Source organism: Artemia franciscana, chromosome 1, assembly GCF_032884065.1.
Source record: "Artemia franciscana chromosome 1, ASM3288406v1, whole genome shotgun sequence".
NCBI classification, from domain to species: domain Eukaryota; kingdom Metazoa; phylum Arthropoda; class Branchiopoda; order Anostraca; family Artemiidae; genus Artemia; species Artemia franciscana.
This window is the reverse complement of record NC_088863.1, coordinates 9,967,755-9,991,392: the sequence shown is the minus strand read 5'-3', so window position 1 is coordinate 9,991,392 and position 23,638 is coordinate 9,967,755. Positions and strand designations below refer to the sequence as shown.

Below are 23,638 nucleotides of genomic sequence, written 5' to 3'. Positions count from 1 at the left end.
TATACAAAGCTCTTGAGTAAAAAGGGAGACACATAACTCTTTTTTAAGTTAATTTTATTTTGCAGGCTTTGAACAAATCTTTTCGTTCAACTGAACTTTTGATCAGGCAGGCACCACAACAACAATGCCTATGTAAAGAGCAACATGACTTCAATGTTTTATTTTTTTCACCCAGCCACTTTTTATGGAAGGAGTTATCATTGAAACTTTGGAAGGGGCTCATTAAATTGGATACTCAAATTTATAGTGATCTTCTTAAGACTCAAAGAGATTGTGGGGCAGCCAGCCGCCTCCCTTACCCTTTTTAGATGCCTGCCTCCTCAACCCCTAAAGATATCCAATATAAATTTATGATAGCCTTTTTGTTTAGAATAGTTGAAGGGGCATATTTTGTTTTTATGGAAGGTCCTGTAAGGGAAGGCTTTTGGCAATTGGAGCAGTTCTACTGACTGTAGATAATATAATTGTATATTCATTACTTAGGACAAACGATCAATAAACCAGTTACGAAAAATGATGATCTAGTTAGGAAAATGAACAGTCCCCTCTCTTAAAATTTTATGTAGCGGTGACAGTGCCCAAAATGTAAATCCTGTTGGAACCACTGATGGCACATAGTGTATCAGTTTATTTTGTTTCTATTTCTTCAGTTTATTTTGAGTCTATTTTGTTTATTTAACACTCATCATTTACTTAACATGACAATACCGAGTAGAGAAAAAAGAAAAAAAAACACATGAACAACAAAACAATTACTGCACTAACTCTTGTCATAGCAACGACATTTAACGATAAAATGAAACTTGAATTAGAAAAAAAAAATTAAATTACTCCACTAAATATGGTCATGCAGAGACATACAAAAATACTAAACACTAGTGAATTAGAGACTGATACCAACCACTCTGTGAAGAATTAAGTTTTCGGTCATGCTTGGCAATTAATTTAGTAAATAATTGCTAAGATCAGGGTAATTAAGTCTACATTTTTGATTAATGGAGAACTCCGAGCCAAGTTGGCAACCACAGCAAATATTTCGCAAACCGAAAGAAAATGGACCGAACTTTCAAACAATCAGTTCTAATAAACAGATTCGGAAATAGAATAATTTACAAAATATGAGGGAAGGTTACAGTAATAAAAAAGCCAGCTAATACTGGGATATTAAATCGATATTTGCTGCAATAATCGATGCTTAGGAAGCAGACATACGTCGTGTGTGATGGTTTAGGAGCAGAAATTGTTTAGTGTTGGGAGGAACCTATACTTTTCAAAATACACAAACAGTAATGATGGCTTCCTAAGGAGATGAAGGAATTAAAACGCACCCCCGGTCTTGTTATTCACTTCAACATAGACTACCAATAAAATGGAATTTTCATTAGAAATTAATTCTGCCCCCCCCCCACCCCCTCTTGACATTAGTCCAAAGGACCTATGGTCGAAAACTTACCAAAGAGAGAGAATCTGCGTGCATCTATGCGGTTTACAATTCAGATACAATTAGTTTTTTTATTTTTTAGGAAATCAAGTTGAAGTGGTAACCACCTCCACAATGAACGAAAGTGATTCACTACCCAAGTCAAATTAAGAAGATGAAATTGTGACTGTTGGAGAAAGAGTGAAATTCCATTGCCCCGAAGTTTTTGCAACAGTTGAATTCATTGGAACAGTTAAATACAAAAAACCTCCTGGAAATTGGTTTGGTGTTGTTCTTGATGAGCAAAAAAAAAAAAAAAACGGATGGCACTTTCATGGGCAGAATCTAATTTTATGTGAGTATATCATCCTGTTGTTGCTAGACCAGGGACTAAAACATTCCTGTTTTCTCTCAAAAATTTGGGCTATAGATTTGCATATTATGGCGTGGGAGTGGAGGTAAAGAATTTGGACAGTTAGAAGTTAGAAAACAATTTTTATTTCATAATATGCAGAATAATTGTACTTAGCAAATTGTACTTTCAGCCCGCTATACTTCACCCCCCTCCAAATGTGCAGATATATTGCTTAATTTTTTTTCAAAGTAACGAAGAAACTAACGAAGAAACCGGTTTGTTCTCGAGCTTTACATTTCGTTTCAAAATTCAATTTTGGTTTTTACTTTCAGTTAAAGAATAAATTTTTTATTTGATTAGGAGTGATGGTAACCATTTAGTACATCTTGACTGAAGAAAGCTTAAACTTTATGCTTTGTATCATGGCTGCAACTTAATAAAGAAAGAACCCTAGCCATAGTCACCAAAGGGTTCATAGTTCATTACTCTTACGTTTTATAGCAGTTTAAAAAAAAATTTTTCAGTTCCAACGGGCTCCTGTGTTTATTCGGAATAATTTTAGTTTGTTTAAAGTTTCAATATCAGTCTTGACTTTCATTGGAGTAAAATTGTTTTCTTTTATGTTAAATATCATTTTGAAGCTACGTTTGAAAATATCATTTGAAGCTATGTAGTTTGTCATATGTTTTATACATATGTAAATCATATGTAATAGTTTTTCATATGTTTCATACGTTTTATAGTTTTTCATATGTTCACATATTTGAATGAGAAACCGTCGGGCAAAAAGTTTCAAAACTTTTTTTCAGCTTTTCCATAATTTGAAATTCTAAATAGTGTATGTTGAATATGGTGTATAGGATATGCAATTACTTTAGACATGCTTTGATCTTGTAACACTGAAGGGTTTCCATTACCTCTTATGAAACAAAGCAGGCATTTCATTTTAAAAGAGCATCAAAAGCGACATTAAATTTTAGAACCTGAATCTGTCATGCATAAGAGGTTACGACCCCACCCCACCCCCTCTCATTTCTGAATTATTTGAGTAAATTTTGACTAAAGATTGCCAAAATGAATTTTAGAGGGTGGCAATTATATACAGTTAATATTTACATTTTCATTTGCGAATCGCTTTAAAAAACTGAAAAATGAATATTTTTTGCGTATAATGGTTGAAAAGGGATAGCAATAAAAAGAAGTGAACTTAGCTTGGAATAGCGTTATGATCATAACGGCCCTCCATGCGGATATGCTCGGCCCTCCATGCGGAGGTCCGAACAACCAAGCAGCCGAATACATTGAGCAAAATGAACAGAAGTGGGTGACAGAAGGATGAACTTGGCCATTTCTGTTTTCTCTAATGTGTTTGTCGTCATGGGCATAGTTAAGGGTTTTCCTAAGAATATTAGGTAAATCCCAAGGGAAAAAAGTAACCTAGGGATAGGGACCAAATACGAGAATTGGTTGGAAATGGATAACCATAAGAAAAGAAAATAAGGAAAATGTAAATTTTTTTTGGCCAAGACCTCTGATAAGTTAATATAATTTAAAATTAATTGAAGGGATCACATTTACCTCGTCTTTCAAACCCTTCAAGGAGACAATGTTATTTCTAAGGGCACTGAACATAATTAATCTCCTAGTTATCCCTTTATCTCTTATTATTGCTGAATAAACTTCAGGGGAAGACATATTATATTCATTACTCCACTGCCCAATAGCATTTTATTTATTTATTAGTACCAAATACGGTAAGCTTTCAAGCTTGTCGCAATAAATATAATAAATAGAAGTTATGACAACGTAATACACAACATAATACAACTGACAACATAGTACACACATATAAATCAATGAAAATAACGACTACAACAAACACTGACAAATAATACTATAAATTATTTAAAAATGATTTACTTTGAAAATTTGTTTCTGCTAGTCTTGTTTTGAATTTATTTATGTCGTCTGTTAGAAATGTTTCAGGTGGAAGGTCATTCCATGGCTTCCACACCCTGCTGTAAAATGAATGTTGGCCTATTTTCCTTTTTGAAAGTGAGGGGTACAATTTATGTGGGTGATAACGGGTCCTGTTAGTGTCATTAAATGTGAAGAACTGTGATGTACTTATATTATTAATGCTTTTGATTATACGGAATGTGTTAATAATGTCTGCCCTATCCCTTCGGAATTGAAGACTTGACAATCCTAGCCTGTGCAGTCTATTTTCATATGGCAAATGTTTCAAATAAGGTAAAGGCTTAGTTGCTCTTTGCTGTATTTTTTCAACCCTTGCTCTGTCATTTTTATTCAATGGATACCACATACTGACGAATTGTATTCAAGTATAGGTCGAACTGTTGATTTATAAATGGCAATGAATGAACGGGGATTAAACTTAAGGAAATTCCGTCTAAGACATAACAGCTGATAGTTTGCCTTACGAGTTACTTCAGAGACATGCTTGTCAAACCTAAGACTAGAATCAAAATGAACACCAAGGTCACGGACATTTTCAACAGGTAAGATTGAATGTCCAGCAAGATGGTATTGGTAACTTTGTTCTACTTTACCGAAGTAATGGACAACCCTACACTTATTTTCGTTGACAAACATGGAGTTAGCATTACACCAATTGTGCACTGCATCCAAGTCTTTTTGAAGCAACGAAGCTTCATCTGAATTTGTCAAGGAGTGGTAGAGCTTTACATCATCTGCGAACATTTTAATTGTGGAATGGTGGACAACAAGAGGCAAGTCATTGATGAAAAGGCAGAAAAGTACTGGACCAAGGCAACTACCCTGTGGAACGCCACTTAAAACTATCTCAGCAGAGGACAAAGCATCACCTACAATCACTTTCTGCGTCCTGCCTGTTAGATAATCACCAATCCAATTCAACGTTCTGGCACCAAGGTGATATACCTCACACTTTTGAAGTAAAAGCGGAATGGAAATTTTATCAAACGCCTTAGAAAAATCTATATAGATGCAATCAAACCTGAGACCTTCATCTGCCATCCTATGGAAGTCAGTAATTACTTCCAAAAGCTGAGTATTACATGAACGTTTTTTACGGAATCCGTGTTGAGATGGATGCCAAAGAAGATTCGATTCGAAATAATTTTGTATTCTCTTGACAATTAGTTTTTCCATAACTCTGGAAAAAATTGAAGTGTTTGATATTGGTCTATAGTTTTTAAATTGCGTTTTTGTGCCACTTTTATACAGGGGTTTAATTATTGCTTTTTTCCATGCCAAAGGGCAAGTACCAGACGCCAGACACAGATTATGCAAATGTGTCAGTGGTTCAGTGAGTACTGTTGCAAGCACTGCAAGTACTGGATAGTATAATGGTATGCCTTTGATTTTCAGGGCTGGGCTTCCGCCAAGCCCTTGATTTGATTTTAGATCATCGTCACTTTTTGGCCACGTTCATTTTCATTTCTTCACCTTCCAATTTTCTAATCTGGATTGGCAGACTTATCACCCTATTCTTCCAAACTTTTTTTTAACTGCAAAGAAACACCCTTGGTCTTGGGTATTCTACTTTTAACATCTTCACTGCAGAGGCTTGATTCACCAAGGGGCAGGAGGGGGCAACTATCCCACCGAAACCTCATTTCACCTCCCCCCACACCTAATTTTGCCCCTCATCCCAGCTGGAATTTAGTTTCTTCAAAAATCTTATCGAGACTAAAATAAGCCTGCGTAATTCAAGCATCCACAGAAACGGGTCAGTTTTCTTAATGTATCTTGAACTTTTAACCTTCCGTAGCACAGTGGATCGTTGTTCTGCTTGATAATACGGAGCATCTGGGCTCGATCCCCACTGTGGCAAGTTTGGGTGACAAGCTTTCTACTTGTCCCCGTAAAAAACACTCAACAACTGAAACGTCGACTCTACGCCCCAATGTACCAGCAATGGCTCAGGAGGATCTGTGAGAAATCCCTTTCTATTATTTATGTATTGCCTTATATTATATTCTATAATATAACATACACTATACGCCATAGCTATACGACATATAATTTTACGACAGGCTGACATCCTCGAATTCTTGTTTACCCATTATTTACCAGTTTTATTTTTAGACGGGTAACCTTCACCTACGATCAAGTTCAACAGGCTGACACCTTCAAACCCTTGTTTACCCATTTTTATTTGTCTGTCCGTATTTACTTTGAGCGTTAGATAACCTTCAACCTATAGTCAAACTCAAAGCTTTAATTGATTACAAAACCGGACCGGAGAGGGCGACCCTTAAAAGTGAATGTTAGAACAATATTCGGGGAGTTCTGATTCAAAATTTCTGGACGACAGATAGATATAACAACCCTGCTACTTATATTTGGCTTATCGTTTTTCCTCTTGGACCAGCATTCTTTCTTGGATACTAGTTTTTCAATTAATACGAGGGACAGCCTGTTGTGTGTATTTACAAGATTTGACGTAAGTTTTTTTTATTTTCCAGATTTATATTTCTTCGCCCAAGCAAGGACTTTTCATCAACGAGAAAGAACTCTCCAGCTCAACTTCTTTCCACTTTATCTTTCTTTACCTGTTTTTTTACATACTCCTTCTAAAATAAAATTCCTTGTCTTGAGAGATTGTGACTTATAATAGGACTTAGGGAACAGATAGACTGTTGCCATAGTAGATAGAAAAGTGAACCTATTCGCACATTGAATACTAGTGACACGCTACCATAATTCAAAGCACTAGTATTCGCTTACTCACCCCAAAGGGTGGGATCTTACAAAGTGGTGGCTAGCGGTGTTCTTTTCTGCTCTATGGTGGCATTCTTACTGTTTTCTATCTATTTTTTTCATTTGATTTTTCCCCCTACAATTTTTCTTCGCCCGAGTCGGCTCATTTTTAGCAAAGGAGATTCCCATATTCCTATCTATAAGCTAGAATTTTCTTGTCTATAGACTAATGTACTAGTTTCTCCAAGTACGATAAGTTTTTCCTCGTTAATTTATGAGTTTAGTCTCTTTGCATTATCCATAGATCATTTTTTTTGCATTTTCTTTACTGTCTGTAACATCAATAGATTTTTATTGACTCATAAAATTAACACAGCATATCTGTCTCCTAATAAATTTTATTGCTTCTTGTAAAAATTTACGATGTCTACCGGAAATTCAAGTAACCCGACAAATATCCCAGATAATTCTCAATTAGCCTATCAACAGGTCCCTTCTCAAATAACCCATCAGAGGGTAGTTGACCCTTTTTCACACATTCAAACTTTAACAAAACCATCGGAAGTAAAGACTTGGATAAGACAACTTAAAAGCGTGAAGGCTACTCTAAAATGGGACGATGATTATACTTTAGTTATGGCGTCAAACACCTGTAGAGGAATTTTCCAGCGGCATGTGGACGAAATAATTGAGTTGGGAAACACTTTTACGCTTGACGACCTATGCGAAAAATTGTTAAGAAATGTAGGTGCTAGAAAAACCCCTCGGCAATGTCTGCAGGCAATAGTAGAAATGAAGCAAAAACCAGAGGAAGCTGTCTTTGAATTTTATATGAGATTAAAAACGGGAAAGATAGATTATTGTAAAGCAGAAGGGTTAGACAACTCAAAAAGTATAGATGCATTTGCCTTAGTCGATTCAATTGTTCTTCAAGCGTTCGAGACGGGGCTGCGGAGTGAGCTCCAAGAAGCGGTTAGGTTAAGACAAGATGATTATGATAATCTAGACGAAGCACTCGAAATCGCCCAAACTATCGAGTCAGTAAAATCTAGCCTCAGATCTAACAGCCAAATGGACCAATTTAAATATCTTACGGCAGGGGTCGCAGAAATAAATATTAGTAGAACCAGAACTCCCCATGGGCAAGCAGGAAGGGCTGCCCGTGGTAATTACTTTTCAAATCAATACAATTCTTACCAGCAGGGTCCATGCCAGATGACCCGGCACCCAAATACGGGGAATACTTTTTTCAATCTAGATATTATCAAGGGCTACAGGGATCGCATTTACAAGGTTCTGGGAGGTATTATGAAAGAAATCCCAGAGATAGTTATAATTATTAGAGCCCTAGAGGTCATTTTGATCAAAGAGGTATTGTCCTACATCATTTTATGTATTTATGTTATTCTATTTTGGTTTTGTCTATATTAGTTTAATTTACTTTATTTTTAGGTTAATATTTTTTATTTCACAATTTCTTTTACGCTCCAACATACCTTATAGCGATAACTGTTGAGTTAACCATTAATAATAATAAAAGAATAAGATTAGGGAAATCAAAATGAGAGGATGAATGTCTTATGTAGATGTAACAGCTGAAATTTAGGTAGGTTTTTTTAACTCATGGGATCAATTTGTCACACACATACAAACCCCTCCCCCCCAGATTTCCTGGGTATTTAAATTAAAAGCTTGCTTATATGTTGCCCCAACTCATGATGCGCCCAGGGATTACTGTACCCCCTTCCTTAGCTACGCCATCGCATACGAATGCGTCACGTTGTTTTTGTAATCTTTGAATTTAAAATATTAATATATTTTTGTCTTGTTTTTGTTGGTCCTTCCGACCTTCTATGAAATAAAAGATGCCACTCGGCTGTAATTTCACTTTGGTCCTTGATTTTCCCCTCGTAAAAATCTATTAATACAATATTAGTTTTTTAACTCTGTTGAACGAAAATGGATGCAGGCAAGGTCAAACTTTAAGGGAAGGAAAATTGGGAAAAAAGAACTCTAGGGGAGAGAAAGTTGAAGGAAAGTCAGAACAAGAAGTTTAGGGGATGGAAATTTTGCTACCCACTGCGTGTACATCGTTCGAGTCGTAAATAAAAAAAGAAAGAATAAATATTAAAATTTAAAAATAGAAATGTAATTTTTATTCGATTCAAACTGATTTCTACAATACAGATGCCACTTGGCTGTGGTTACTTGGCTGGCTTACTAAAAGATGCCAATCGGCTAAGGTAATTCAAAAGATGGTATGTCTCAGCATAAGTTTTGAAGAGAGGGAAGATTGGCAGAAAAATTTATTTATTCTTCACTTTATCGGACAATTATTTCGCACAGGTTATTTCAAACACGACATAAATCTTCAATTACTATGTGTTTCGGTTTTACGGTTTGTTTTCCGAACCTGGACTACGATTGTTAACTACTGTTATGTGAACCGCAATTCATACGATGATTCTGACAGGGCCTTGGTGTCAAGGGTTTGCTTCTTTGTCAGCAAGTCAATTGTCATGTTGTCAGACAGAAACATAAAATGGCTCTACATTAAGGGGAAGCTCAACCCAGTTGATGTATTAAGCCGACCACCAGACGACACGCTTCTTCAAACTCGTCCTTTCTCACTCGCGGATGAAGAAGCAGAGTTTTTTTTGGCAGTGACAGTACAGACAGAATCAACGACAATGAATTCAACTTCGCCGAAAAGGAAGTTTGGACTTTCTAGGTTTGGAAGTTCAACAGATTAGGGAGTACCAGATGAATGACGTAGAATTAGCACCAATTATAAGCTTAATGCTTCAGCAAGGGACAAATGATTACGCGAAATTTGAATTTAGTAGCACAAATGGGGATGCCCTGCAAAGACAGGAAGACCGGGACGCCGGGTTGAGATTTAATGAAGATAGAAATGGCAAAAATAGCCATATTACAGTTAGTCCACAGGACCATGACTCCTTAGGAGAGGCTGCTAGTCTCCAAGACCAGCCTGATTATATTGATACTTCGGAAAGAAATGAGAAATTGAATGATATGAAAGGAAATGAATGTATATTTATAGATCCACAAATGAATCCAGGAAAGCTTGAAAAGTTACTGGAAAAGTGGAATATAGTGCCATGGCTGCAGAAGGAAGTTGACAGGCTCATTTTGTGGGAGAGGATTTGGTATCGGATGCCGCCACCGGAAGAAGGCAGAAAATCAAATGCGCAAATTTTACAACTACTGATTCCTAGGTGCCTGATTCCTGGTGTTTTCCAACTGTCGCATTCACATGTCCTCATGGCCGCCCACCAGAACGCGGAAAGAAGCCTAGTCTAACTAAGAAATTTCTGCTATTTCGACAAGATGTCGACACATATGAAGAATGAGGCTCAGAATTGCCATATTTGCATGCGTAGAAATATTACCCCCAAAGTTGTGCCCGAGCTACAAAAGAATGTCTTCGCTGAAATAAGCTTTGAAACGTGGTGTTTGGACACTTTAGATCCTTTGCCTTTGTCTGGAGGCAACAAATATGTCGTTGTCTGCGTAGATGTCCGTACTTCCTTAGTTGTCTTAGAACCCGTACCTGATGTTACTTCAGAGACTATTGTAAATTTTTACTGCGTCGCGTTATTTCTTATTTGGAATGTTTCGTTTTCAATTGACAGATTGTCACGCGCCTTTCCGCTCAAGTCTTTTCAAACGACTTATGAGTTCCTTGAAGGTGAAAAAACTCTTCACCAGCCATCGGGGTCCTTCCACGAATGGAACAGCAGAGAACAAGGTCAAACCTCTTAACCCCCGCTCTGGATACGGCCTTGGCTAATGGTTTTTGACGTGCTTAAATAGGATCGATGTTATTGTTTTGCTATTAAATTCCATTACTATAGGTTCCGCACAAGGTGGAAATTGCTTTTTCTAATTTCAATAATCACATTGTAAGACTGAGGGGTAGGAGCACTTGATGTTAAAATAAAAATCAATAAAAAAAAGTCTATTTTTCCAATCTCTAACTGCTGATAAAGCTAACTTCAGTTTAGGTCAGAACAATTTTGGTGTGGGATGTGTTCTTTTATATAGGTATCATTGTATATGTATATGTGTATGTATATGTATCATTACAAAAATTAGCCTGGTTTGACTTTTGTTTTAAATTGTGTTTGTTTATATTCGCATATATGTATAACTGAGTGTTTCCACTCTACTAATGTTGTATTAAAATATTCGATTACCAAAACACGTAAAACTATAGTAGGATACTTTCTGGGAAAAGTATAAATAAAGTAGAAGTTATAATATGTCTATATAACTAAGGTTTAAAGACTTGAATCAAGACAGACGGGCTGCTCATTTGAATTTTGGGCATACACTTGAAAATATTTAAAAACAAAATGATAAAAATGGTAATTTATAAGCTACGACTATCTTAGGACATAAAGGTTTTAGTCAATGGCTTAGGGATCATTCTGTCGCTGTTTAAGAATTGATTTAAGAATTTCTGTGTATAATTTTATGGACCAAGTCCATAAGTCGATATCACCGTCCACCTCATCCTCCCAAATCCGTAAGCACTCGCCATTTCTCCTAACGGAAATCTTTTGGACCTGGTTAAAATTGTAAAATGTGAACTCATGTCAACTTCAGAACATTTAATAGTTGTGTGCTATTTACCACTGAATCGAATAGGCAGTGAATTTAACTTGTATGAAACAATATCAGTGCCGTACAGAATAAGTGACTCCCAACATTATATTAAAACTCAACCTTCTTCCGACTTTTTTGCTGTAACAAATGATGCTGATTCATACCTGTTATTGAACCGTTATGATTTAGAATTTAATTGTGTATCCTATAAACAGAAAACCATTTGTGATAGCCATATAGTTCTGAGAAAAGCTAGCTTCAAATCATGCTCACATGCTACTTTTACAGAAGATACAAGTGCAATTAACCAGTTATGCGAAAGGAAGGTAACAGCGTTCTCCTCGCCATTTGCAGCTGTTTTAGACCAAGACACCTATGTCTTTGCAATCCCTACGTCAGGACCAGTTACCCTGAATGTTGTCTGTCCTGAATCAAATTTATTTTTAACTAATCAAACTTATAAACATTATTCAATCAACGTTAGTGAGGCCCAAGTTTTTTCTATCAACAGTGAGTGTAAAATTAGTCATTCGTCTTTTATAATTCAAGATTTTTAGAGCCCTGTCACTTCGTTTCTTGCCAAATCTTTTTGGCCCGTATCAGAGGTGGAAAAGCTTATTTTACCATTAGATCAAGTTACGTCAAAATTTACCATTGAAAAAGTGAATGAGTACTGGCAAGAAAAATTAATATCAAAAACTAATAGAATTGACAAAACTATTGAACTTCCACTCGAACTCTTTTTGACGGGTGAACCAACCAGTACTCATCCACCGTCATTAACACCAATTTTTATACTCTTAACTATATTAACAATTGCAGTTATTTTATGTATGTGCATATCTCTGCATTTATACAGAGAACTTAGTAAATATTCTGATACAATGTTTATGCCTATCCAAAATCTGAGGGAAGAAATTCCTCCAGAAGAAGGAGCCTTGTGAAAAAATTTATCTTGTGACTAAATGTTCAAAAGGGGTTGATCGAAACTGAAGAAAAATTTGAATTTTTAGCTGGGAGCCTACTATACATAAAAAAAACATTAAATAAGGTTTCAGGGAGGAATTTGGAAAAGAGAAAACAATTACTTCGATATTATCTCCCCCCCCCCCTTCATATTCATTACTTGCTCTTCATAGCTTAGCCTAAGTTATTAAATTTTCCACGAGGGGTATTTACATTCTTCAAAGTCGAGTGATTGACAATTAAGGGTTATTCAAGAACCTTATTGCAAAAAAAGACGTGCTACCGTTACCTGGCAAACGAAAAAAAATGCACCCCTCGGCAAAGCAGTCGATATATTATGTGGTTAGTCAACCCTATATTTTGACACCATATACAGATTTGCATAAAACCCTTTCTGTCTGTTCAGGCAGGTCGAGCTTATATGACATAACAAAGGGGTCAACACTGACGAATACTACGTAAGTATAAATATACCACAATCGGGAATTTTCATAACTAGACTAAAAGAAGTATATTCGTAGAATAAATTTTTTTACCGAGGTATTTCAAGCTCTTACGAAAAGTTCATATCAGTAAAGATATTTGGGGTATTGCACCAGGGAGATTCATTTAAAATTCAGCTTCGAATAACCGCTAACGTTAGTAAAATTTGTGTAGTGTACCGATTTTAAAGAAAAGAAAAAAAAGAACCCTTGAAAAAAAGAAGACACTGAAAAAAAAGGAGAACGCTTGGAAAAAAAAAACAAGACTGGAGAAAAAAAGAAAAAAGAATGATAACTCCGGCGATCCAAGGAAAAAAAAGAAAAAAAGGAAACAAGGGATAAACAGATTTTTTATCATCTAATTCAATTATTTCTTGATGTTCCTTGTGAAAGAATTTTGTTTTGTCAAAGATTTTGTTCTGTTAAAGATTTTGTTCTGTTAAAGATTTTGTTCTGTTAAAGATTTTGTTCTGTTAAAGATTTTGTTCTGTCAAAGATTTTGTTCTGTCAAAGATTTTGTTCTGTCAAAGATTTTGTTCTGTCAAAGATTTTGTTCTGTCAAAGATTTTGTTCTGTCAAAGATTTTGTTCTGTCAAAGATTTTGTTCTGTCAAAGATTTTGTTCTGTCAAAGATTTTGTTATGTCAAAGATTTTGTTATGTCAAAGATTTTGTTATGTCAAAGATTTTGTTATGTCAAAGATTAAGTTCTGTCAAAGATTCAGTAGTGTTCACTTTATGTATTTGTGCAGTGTTAATCCTTGACGAGTCAATGCTAATATTGACAAGAACCAATGTTTTTCGTAGCTTTGCCTTAGTGATGGTATATCATTGTATAACCATATATTATATGCTCTGTAATGAGTTCTTGTTCGACACAAGTTTAAATTCTATAGTTGACATAAGTTCACACACAAATCAAAGTGACTAACTTATAGAGCAAATAATATTAAGGGAAGAAATGGATAAACGTGATGACATCTTTAATCACTTTACTAATACACCGTACCTCTCTTATAATTATTCTAAAACTATAGTGAATTCCCTCGGACAAAGTGAAAAAAAATAAAAAAAAAAAAATCTTTTTCGTCATGTTTTTATCATTTTTTTTTCATGAATTCTTTCATTTCATGAAACCTAATGGGTTAGGGTGTTATAGAGATTATTTTTCCAGACACTCCGATTTTTAGTATTTAATGTTCAATGTTTTATACCTTCTATTTTTCAGATTCTTCTCGTATAGTAGATACCTAGATGATACAAAATTACACACAACAGTTTTAAACAACACAAAGGCGGCTTGTTGGTGTAGCACCGAGCCGTGCTTTTTCGAAGCTGGGGAGTATGTGAGAAATCCCTTTCTATTATTTATGTATTGCCTTATATTATATTCTATAATATAACATACACTATACGCCATAGCTATACGACATATAATTTTACGACAGGCTGACATCCTCGAATTCTTGTTTACCCATTATTTACCAGTTTTATTTTTAGACGGGTAACCTTCACCTACGATCAAGTTCAACAGGCTGACACCTTCAAACCCTTGTTTACCCATTTTTATTTGTCTGTCCGTATTTACTTTGAGCGTTAGATAACCTTCAACCTATAGTCAAACTCAAAGCTTTAATTGATTACAAAACCGGACCGGAGAGGGCGACCCTTAAAAGTGAATGTTAGAACAATATTCGGGGAGTTCTGATTCAAAATTTCTGGACGACAGATAGATATAACAACCCTGCTACTTATATTTGGCTTATCGTTTTTCCTCTTGGACCAGCATTCTTTCTTGGATACTAGTTTTTCAATTAATACGAGGGACAGCCTGTTGTGTGTATTTACAAGATTTGACGTAAGTTTTTTTTATTTTCCAGATTTATATTTCTTCGCCCAAGCAAGGACTTTTCATCAACGAGAAAGAACTCTCCAGCTCAACTTCTTTCCACTTTATCTTTCTTTACCTGTTTTTTTACATACTCCTTCTAAAATAAAATTCCTTGTCTTGAGAAATTGTGACTTATAATAGGACTTAGGGAACAGATAGACTGTTGCCATAGTAGATAGAAAAGTGAACCTATTCGCACATTGAATACTAGTGATACGCTACCATAATTCAAAGCACTAGTATTCGCTTACTCACCCCAAAGGGTGGGATCTTACAGATCTTTATCTTTTATCTCGACCTTTTCTGTTACTATATGGCTCATTTTTAGTTTTCACTGTCATTTTATTTGAAAAAAGTTTAGTGTATCATAACCTTTTTTATTACTATATGGCTCATTTTTCAGTTTTCACTGTCATTTTCACTTGATTCGATAAAATGGCTTCAATTCCCCCCCCCCCTCTCCCATGATTTTGATGAAATTTACGCCACTGCTTCACGTCTTTGGACGCATCGTCTTTACTGTTAATTAAAAAAAAAAAGCTTTTTAACTTGTTTAAAAAAAGTAAGGAGTGACATCAAATCTTAAACTGGACAGAAATTATTTCGTATATGAAAGGGGCTGTCCTCTCCTCAACGCCCCGCTCTTTAAGCTAAAGTTTTTATTGCTTTAATTAGTATAAATGTGAGAAAGAGTCAAACTTTAGCGTAAAGAGCGAGGCGTTGAGGAGGGGACAGCCCCTTTCATATACAGAATAATTTCTGTTCGTTTAAAATTTTAATGTCGCTCCTTACTTGCAGTTAAAAAATTTGCTTTTTTTTATTTAATAGCCTTCCAGATTGACTGCAATTCTTTAGTTACACATAATTTTAATAATTATTTAAAACTTTAAAAAACAAAGTTAAAATTTAAAAAACAATAAAAACGCTTAGAAGACTAAAAATAAAGGGTGGGGCCGACCTGACAAAGTTTTTTCCTGAATATTTATCAAGTGTTCTGACCATCCCAAGCTTGCTGAATTGTATCTTGGTCTTGGAGCCAAAGCTCACAGATGAAATACATCGTCTCCATTATTCAAATAATTTAGTAGGGGGTCTCATAAAAGGGTACGATTATTAAGGCCATTACTGCTTCGAACACTGGACTGCCAAGCTTGCAATAGAATATTTAAGGAAAAAATTATGCATATAGAACAAAAATTTAGTGCTTTAGACGCTAAGAATGTTGCCAAGAGCTATGGGTAACTTGTAAGAATAATAAATAGTGCTAGTATCGGAAAAATTTACCAATGCCATCTAGTGTGTGTCGTCTCTTGGCATTTTCTCGGTGTAATAATAAGGCAGAATTTTCAATTTGTGCAATTGGTGAAATTACCGTAGAAACGATGGTCATGCTGGGCTTCGATGTTATAAAGCAAGGTTTGAAGGAGCTTCAGAAAGATGTGAATTTTGTGACGTTGAAGAAACTATTGACCATTAACTTCTCGAGTGTGATAGATATGCGAGTCAAAGGAAGGAAATAGCGGAATTCATTCGTGTAAGAACCGTTAAGCCAAGTGTATATCATATTCTGGGTGGTCTCACTACATCAGAAGACAAAGTGCAGATACTTCAACTTATTACAAAGTACTTGGAAGAAATCCACCAAGATTTTAGACTTTGAAATCAGTTATTGGAGTTCCAGAATTTACAAAGAAGGCTCATAAGTATCAAACAGAGGAGAGCATAATTCCTTCAACTTCAACCGTAGTAACAAGTGTCTGATTATAGTTTCCAAAAAAAAACACGAAGCTTAAAAAACAATGCCGAGAAATGTTAAATACTAAATAGCGTTGAAGCCTTTTTTCCACATTTATGCCAGTTTCCATTCTTGTAAGGTACCCATAGTCCTCCCATATTTTAGTTTATTTAAGGAGAAACCTAGTACCCAAGGGATCTTGTCAAATTTTTTATAATACAATTTCATTTCTGATCAAGCCTTTATTATGACTTGCTTTTTCACTAATGCTATCTACAAGGTGCTTGACCCTTGATGAAGGTCTTTTTTATCAATGCTCAAGGTGGTGACTGGCATGCATTTCCTTAATGCTTGTTGGTTGTTGTTGTTTTGTTTTTTTCTCTCTTATGCTGTTTGTATGTAGACACATTAACTATATTTTTTTTATTGGTAAATGAAACAGTTAAGGAAAGCAGGTTACTTCTATAATTGACGTTTCTGCGTAAATATCATGTGAACTTTAAATGAGCGTAAACTGCTATAATTATTACCACACACGACATCAGCTAAGGGGGACAAATAACTAAGGTATTATTTACCAAGGTCATTATTTACAAAGGTCATTATTTACAAAGGTCACTATTTACCATTATTTACCAAATAACAAAGGTATTATTATTAAAGGTAACGAGGAATTATTTAAAACAGTGAAATTTAATGAAACAAATATTTAGACTCCTAATTTAACTTGCTTCCAGTAATGGTGTTAAGACTGTTTTAATTTGGTTATAGTTTTGATTTTAAGTAACTTTGAAGTCACGCATTTTTTGTGCGTCTATTTTTATTTTAATATATTTTTTTTATTTATATATTTTTATTTACATACTAGCTGTTGGGGTGGCGCTTCGCGCCACCCCATCACCTAGTTGGTGGGGGCGCTTCGCGCCCCCCCCCCCCAAGCCCCCCCGTGCACGTAAGTCGTTACGCGCCATTGTAGTTGTGTCCCTATGTCCCACCTGTGAATATATATATATATATATATATATATATATATATATATATATATATATATATATATATATATATATATATATATATATATATATATATATATATATGTTTTTAACTACGTAAAACTTGCGAATATACAACATTTTTTGCTGTCCCATTGTCTGTGCATATAAATAGATTGTCAGGTTTACCGACTCTTGAACATGCAACATATAATGGTCCATGGGAAAACAATCCGTATTCAGATCTATACCTCATGATTGCCCTTGAGCTTTGTTGATGGTGATTGCTAATCGACCATTCCCTGTGTCGCCATCGTCATTTATATATCCCCCTGTGCCCCCCGGCGTCTCCTTTGTAGTTTTGTCCCTGTGTCCCGGTCGTCATTTATATTCCCTGTGTCCCGGTCGTCATTTGTGTCCCGGTGTCCCAGTCTGTGATTTCTCTTTGAGTGTCCCGGGCGTCATTTATATTCCTTGTGTCCCGGTCGTCATTTATATCCCCCTGTGCCCCCCGGCGTCCCCGTTGTAGTTGTGTCCCTGTGTCCCGGTCGTCATTTGGGAGGAGGCGCCATATTAGTTACGTGCCATTGTAGTTGTGTCCCTATGTCCCACCTGTGAATATATATATATATATATATATATATATATATATATATATATATATATATATATATATATATATATATATATATATATATATATGTTTTTAACTACGTAAAACTTGCGAATATACAACATTTTTTGCTGTCCCATTGTCTGTGCATATAAATAGATTGTCAGGTTTACCGACTCTTGAACATGCAACATATAATGGTCCATGGGAAAACAATCCGTATTCAGATCTATACCTCATGATTGCCCTTGAGCTTTGTTGATGGTGATTGCTAATCGACCATTCCCTGTGTCGCCATCGTCATTTATATATCCCCCTGTGCCCCTCGGTGTCCCCTTTGTAGTTTTGTCCTTGTGTCCCGGTCGTCATTTATATTCCCTGTGTCCCGGTCGTCATTTGTGTCCCGGTGTCCCAGTCTGTGATTTCTCTTTGAGTGTCCCGGGCGTCATTTATATTCCTTGTGTCCCAGTCGTCATTTATATCCCCCTGTGCCCCCCGGCGTCCCCGTTGTAGTTGTGTCCCTGTGTCCCGGTCGTCATTTATATTCCCTGTGTCCCGGTCGTCATTTGTATCCCGGTGTCCCGGTCTTTATATACATTCGTTTTTTAGTTTTGTTTTTCTCCTTTATTTTTCATTTTTTCCTTTTTTATTTTTTTTCTTTTTTAGTTTTTTTCAGTTTTTTAGCTTTTTTAGTTTTTTTTATTAGTTTTTAGTTTTTTTTCTTTTTAGTTTTTTTGTAGTTTTTACCTTTTTTTTAGTTCTTTTAGTTTTTTTTTACTTATGTCCTGGTCGTCATTTATACTTCCTGTGTCCCGGTCGTCATTTGTGTCCCGGTGCTTTGTTGATGGTGATTGCTAATCGAACATTCCTTTTGTCCCAGTCGCTTTCTCTTTGAGTGTCGTCATTTATATTCCCTATGTGCCGGTGTCCCGGTCGTCATTTGTGTCCCGATGTCCCGGTCTGTAATTTCGTCAGTTGAAAACATGACGTCAGTCGACACACAAACATGAAGTCACCCGACAGACAGACCCACACACACACAGACAACTTATTTATATATATATAGATTTAATTATTATTTATTTATTTACTTTATTTTATTTATTTATTTATTTAATTATTATTTATTTACTTATTTTTATTTATATATAATTTTAATTTTTTTTCTGCTGATGACGGCGTTTAGATATAGTACCGAGATATTCAATTAATAAAATTTTACTGTTTTAAATATATTCTCGTTGCTTGACCTTGTAAAATCGAAAGGCAGTGTGGTTTTCATCGTTATTACGTCATGGGTCTAAGTTCCATGAAAATTTGGCTACCACCTCCTCTAAAATGTTGAGTGTTTGGATTCTAGATATAAAGGAAAGAAGAAAATTTAAATGAACAAAATGAAACTTTCCCAGTTGAAATTTATGAAAAATACATGGTATTCTTATGCTAACGTTTTGTAGACTTTTGTAGAAAAGCTAAATGGGTCTTCCCGAACTTTAGCTCAACTGTATATTTCAACCCCCTGTAACGAATATCCATATTTTAGAAGCCATATCAGCGATGGTAAACAGTCGCTTCCCCTTTCTTACAAAAAAAAGCTCCTCGTACTCAAAAATTGGGCTTTGTAAACAATTTTGACCGTAAGCTTTGAATTAGGATTTTAAGGAGTAAAAGACGCACACAAATACTTCCCCTTTGAATTGATGATGTCAAGACGGTAATGCCTATTGGGATTTATTCTTGTGATAATGCAAATAAATATAGCCAACGAATTTAATTATAGCTAACGAAGCGTTTCTCAATTCAAGTCATTTGCCGCTCTTCATGCTCCCTTCTACTTCAGCTCATTTTGGACCATAAAGACTCCCCTCAGTAAATTATTAAAGAGCTCCATTTTAATGAGATTTCAAATCCCTTCTAAAGCAAAGAGGCTTAAATTAAATAATAAATCTAAGCGTACAAATAGCTAATCTCTTAAGAAAAATTAACAGAACATATCATCTACCCTGGATGACATTCTATTAATATTTGTTTTCTTGAATCTTGATTCTCATTTCCATTTAGGAATTCATGCATTTATTTGAGAAAGACGAGGGTATCCTCTGGGAAGTGGAATGTGACAATAATTCAGAAACTGTGAGACAGGAAGCTACAACATCTACTTTATGGTAAGTTTTTTCAGACAATCATCTAGGCTTGAGATCTTTTCTTTTTTTGTAGCTTGCATTTTTCGTGCCATTAATTATCAAAAATATTGATCATTGACACACATGGTTCATGTAAATCCCCTCCCCTCACAAAATAAACACACACACACATCGATAGGCTATTTAAAGGGACATTCTGTTAGTTGGAATCATGATTTGTTTCACATGCCTAGGACTGAACTCCTTTCTGCTAATGGTAACGTGGCTAACCTTACTGATTATGTTATTGTAAACCGAAGATTGGTAGGATCGATTCAAGATAGTTGTGCTGTTATTGATGTTAAAAGTAAAGATTACTATCTAGTTGTGTACAGAGTTAACCTAATTAACTTCAGAAACTGTGAGACAGGAAGCTACAACATCTACTTTATGGTAAGTTTTTTCAGACAATCATCTAGGCTTGAGATCTTTTCTTTTTTTGTAGCTTGCATTTTTCGTGCCATTAATTATCAAAAATATTGATCATTGACACACATGGTTCATGTAAATCCCCTCCCCTCACAAAATAAACACACACACACATCGATAGGCTATTTAAAGGGACATTCTGTTAGTTGGAATCATGATTTGTTTCACATGCCTGGGACTGAACTCCTTTCTGCTAATGGTAACGTGGCTAACCTTACTGATTATGTTATTGTAAACCGAAGATTGGTAGGATCGATTCAAGATAGTTGTGCTGTTATTGATGTTAAAAGTAAAGATTACTATCTAGTTGTGTACAGAGTTAACCTAAGGCTGAAGATTAGGAAAGGTAACTATCTTCTGGGAGGTTCTAATGTTGGTAGACTCCAGTATGATAATTTGAGAGAAACTTTCAAAAGTTAAAATGCAGCTAGGAATATTAGTGAAAACACTTTAAGCTTGCTAGAAAAGAAAAGGAGTTTGTGCAAGATTTTTTTCTGTGATAGATCATATGAAAATGAGAAGATCATATGAAAAGTATCATCTAAAGAGGTATAAAATGGGGGCCATGAATAAAATTGCCAAGGATCTTGAAGATAGAGCCGGATTTGTTCAGTGTAAAATAGTGTATTTGCATGTTTAGAAATTAAGAGAAAATTTGTCCCAGTGAAAGATAGGGACTGGGCCTTGACTAGTGATAAGGAAAACCTGAAAGGGAGATTGTCAAACATTTTGAGAATGTGTTAAATTGTTGTTTTCAGGAAGTAATATAGAAGAGAAAGCAAAATTGTTTGGCAATTTGGTAGTAAAGGAATATAAATTTTGGGAAGAGGAGTTAGAGACAATGGATTGAATATATCGAAAAGGATTGAATATAATAAAGCCTCAGGGGAGGGGGTGTGGTATATGAGGTTTTGAAACATTTTTTCCGTGAGATAAATTACCATAGATTTTGAGCGTGACTTTGAAAAGGAGGAAGGACCCAGTGACTTAAGGAATACTTTAATAAAATCTCTTTAAAAGAAAGCTGATAACAGTGAGTTTGGTAATTGTATAGTCAATAGCTTTGTTTCTCTAGGGAAGTAAATAACTTAGTACATTATTACTTAGTAAACTAAGAGATGCTGTATATAATATTTAAATAGAATAACAGTGTGGCTTTAGAAAGGGGAGAGGTCACGTTGGCCCAATTTTCACTCTTAGATTGATAATCGGAAAGTGCATGAATCCTCAGCTTTGTAGATTATGAAAAGGCTTTTGATTGAGGCTTTTGAGGCCGATATATTTGAGAGCTTTTGAGTAGATTTGAGGCTTTTGAGGCCGATAGAAGAGATTTAGTACAGACCTTATCCTTGGGTCATGCTTCAGATTAATCAACCAAAGTCATTAGTACTTTTTATAAGGACAATATTATTCCTGTTAAAATAAGAAGCTGGTTTGGTGTTAGATAAAATATTAGAGAAAAGAATGAATTTTCGGAGATTTTGAGAGTTCAGGGTACAAGAATAGGTTTACAAATTATTGTTAAGACGAATAAGTGGTCTAAAATAGAAATAAATGAAGGTGAAGGGCGATGTTGAGTAACAAGATCATGGGTCAAGTTGATAGCTTCTCTTACCTGAGTAGTGTTGTTGGTAAAGATGGTAGATGCAGTGAAAGTTTAAAAAGTAGAAGAGTCAAGGCCCATGGGTTTTTTCATAGTTGATAAAAGCTTCAAAGTAAAAGGAATATTAGTATTGAGCCAAGATTAGAATATTGGAAGCTGTGATAATGACAGTGGTATAGCTCTGAAACGTGGGCTCTCAGAAAGGCAGTGGTACTTGAGTGTTTTTATGGACATTGTCTACGGATAGTTTTGTATACCCCTTTAACTGATCGTATGTCTAACAACAAGCTGTACGAAAAAAGTGGTTCAACTCTTGTTTCTAGGGTTATGATGAAAGAAGGGTAGAAATGGCTAGGGAATGTTTTGCGGATGAAGGGTGATAAAATGCCAAATATTGTCTTTTTGGTCATCTTTCTGGGACTAAATGAAAAGGAGATCGTCCCTGAATTGGGTGGGAAGAGGTAATACCGTAGGATTTAAAGGAACCTGAAACTTCATGGGGGGGGGGCACAAGCCTTGAATAGATTGGGATGGAGTAGGAGCTTGTGGAATTGTGTTAACTTGTCCTGGCCTGGTGCTGCAGTGGGCTGTTAGCAGTAGTCCTAGTAATGATATGTGTTATGGCGCACTTATTTTTTTTTTTGCTTTTTCTCCTTTTCTTTTCCTTTTTTTAAAATTCAAAACTGTGTTTACTTGTGCTGTAGACTAGCTTTCCGGAAAGTTTCTCAGTGCAAATGTCCTCTTTCAAAACTAATGTCAGCATAACAATCCATTTTTGAGTTAAGGATGGATCCCCTCCCCCTACTGCGAATCTTAACACTGTGATTCCAATGGCACAGGAGTGTCTACAGGAGTAAACGCAGTTTTCACCGGCTTTAAAAGCCAAAAGCTAGTGTGGTCACGTTTGAATTACAAAACCTAATGCGTACGACAAGCAGAAGCATATGGACAAGGGTGGGAAGAACACTTTTTATGAACTGTATATGAACTCAGCATTTTAATCTATTTTTCCCGTTCCAAAAATATTAAAAATCACCATCTTGCGATTTCTTTGAAAACTTGGAAAATACAGATATTCAGTTTTGGAATAAGACAGCCTGGTGGGAACACTAAATATCCCAATTAATCCAACAGATATCCCAATTAATATCCCAATTAATTTTTTCGGGGGGGGGGGGTAATTTTTAATATCTTGTTTAGGTTTTATAATACATTTACAGTCTCAAATGTCGGGAAGGTGCATACACGTTCATATAATTCTGTTTGTGTAAGTGGGGATATAAGTTTGTATAAGTGGGATATAAGTGGATTGTATAAGGGATATAAGTTTGTATAAGTGGGAGGGATATCATAATTGCAAAGATTTGCTGAAATAGGGCAACTGCGTGGTAAATATAAGAAATTCCCCGAGGATGGTGGAGACAAAATTTTAGAGTTTACATGGGGGCTCAAGAGCCTGAAGCACTCTCACGGCTCACTCGCCCTGCTAGGTGACTGGGATTGCTCACAAAATTGGCTTGAAGAGCTTCCATGGAATATGTGGACCTTACAAAAAATTGTTTTAAGAATATTTCTCTCAGTTTGTGACGAAGTGTAACCAATTAGTGACATTGCATTGTCACAGATTAT

At 35.5% G+C, this 23,638-nt stretch overlaps 1 protein-coding gene across 4 annotated transcripts in view; it reads left to right on the top strand.

Annotated features, from left to right (window-relative positions):
- The window catches only part of LOC136025399 (uncharacterized), a 597,112-nt gene that overhangs the window by 570,051 nt on the left and 3,423 nt on the right, over nucleotides 1-23,638 (top strand). For 3 of the 4 annotated variants that reach the window (XR_010617086.1, XR_010617084.1, XR_010617087.1), the window contains 2 exons: nucleotides 1,524-1,775; nucleotides 19,856-19,959. The gene's annotated coding sequence lies outside the window, so the exon portion shown is untranslated. Of the gene's footprint in view, nucleotides 1-1,523; nucleotides 1,776-6,250; nucleotides 6,501-19,855; nucleotides 19,960-23,638 lie in introns of those variants that run through there. The other variant, XR_010617091.1, reaches the window with a different exon arrangement.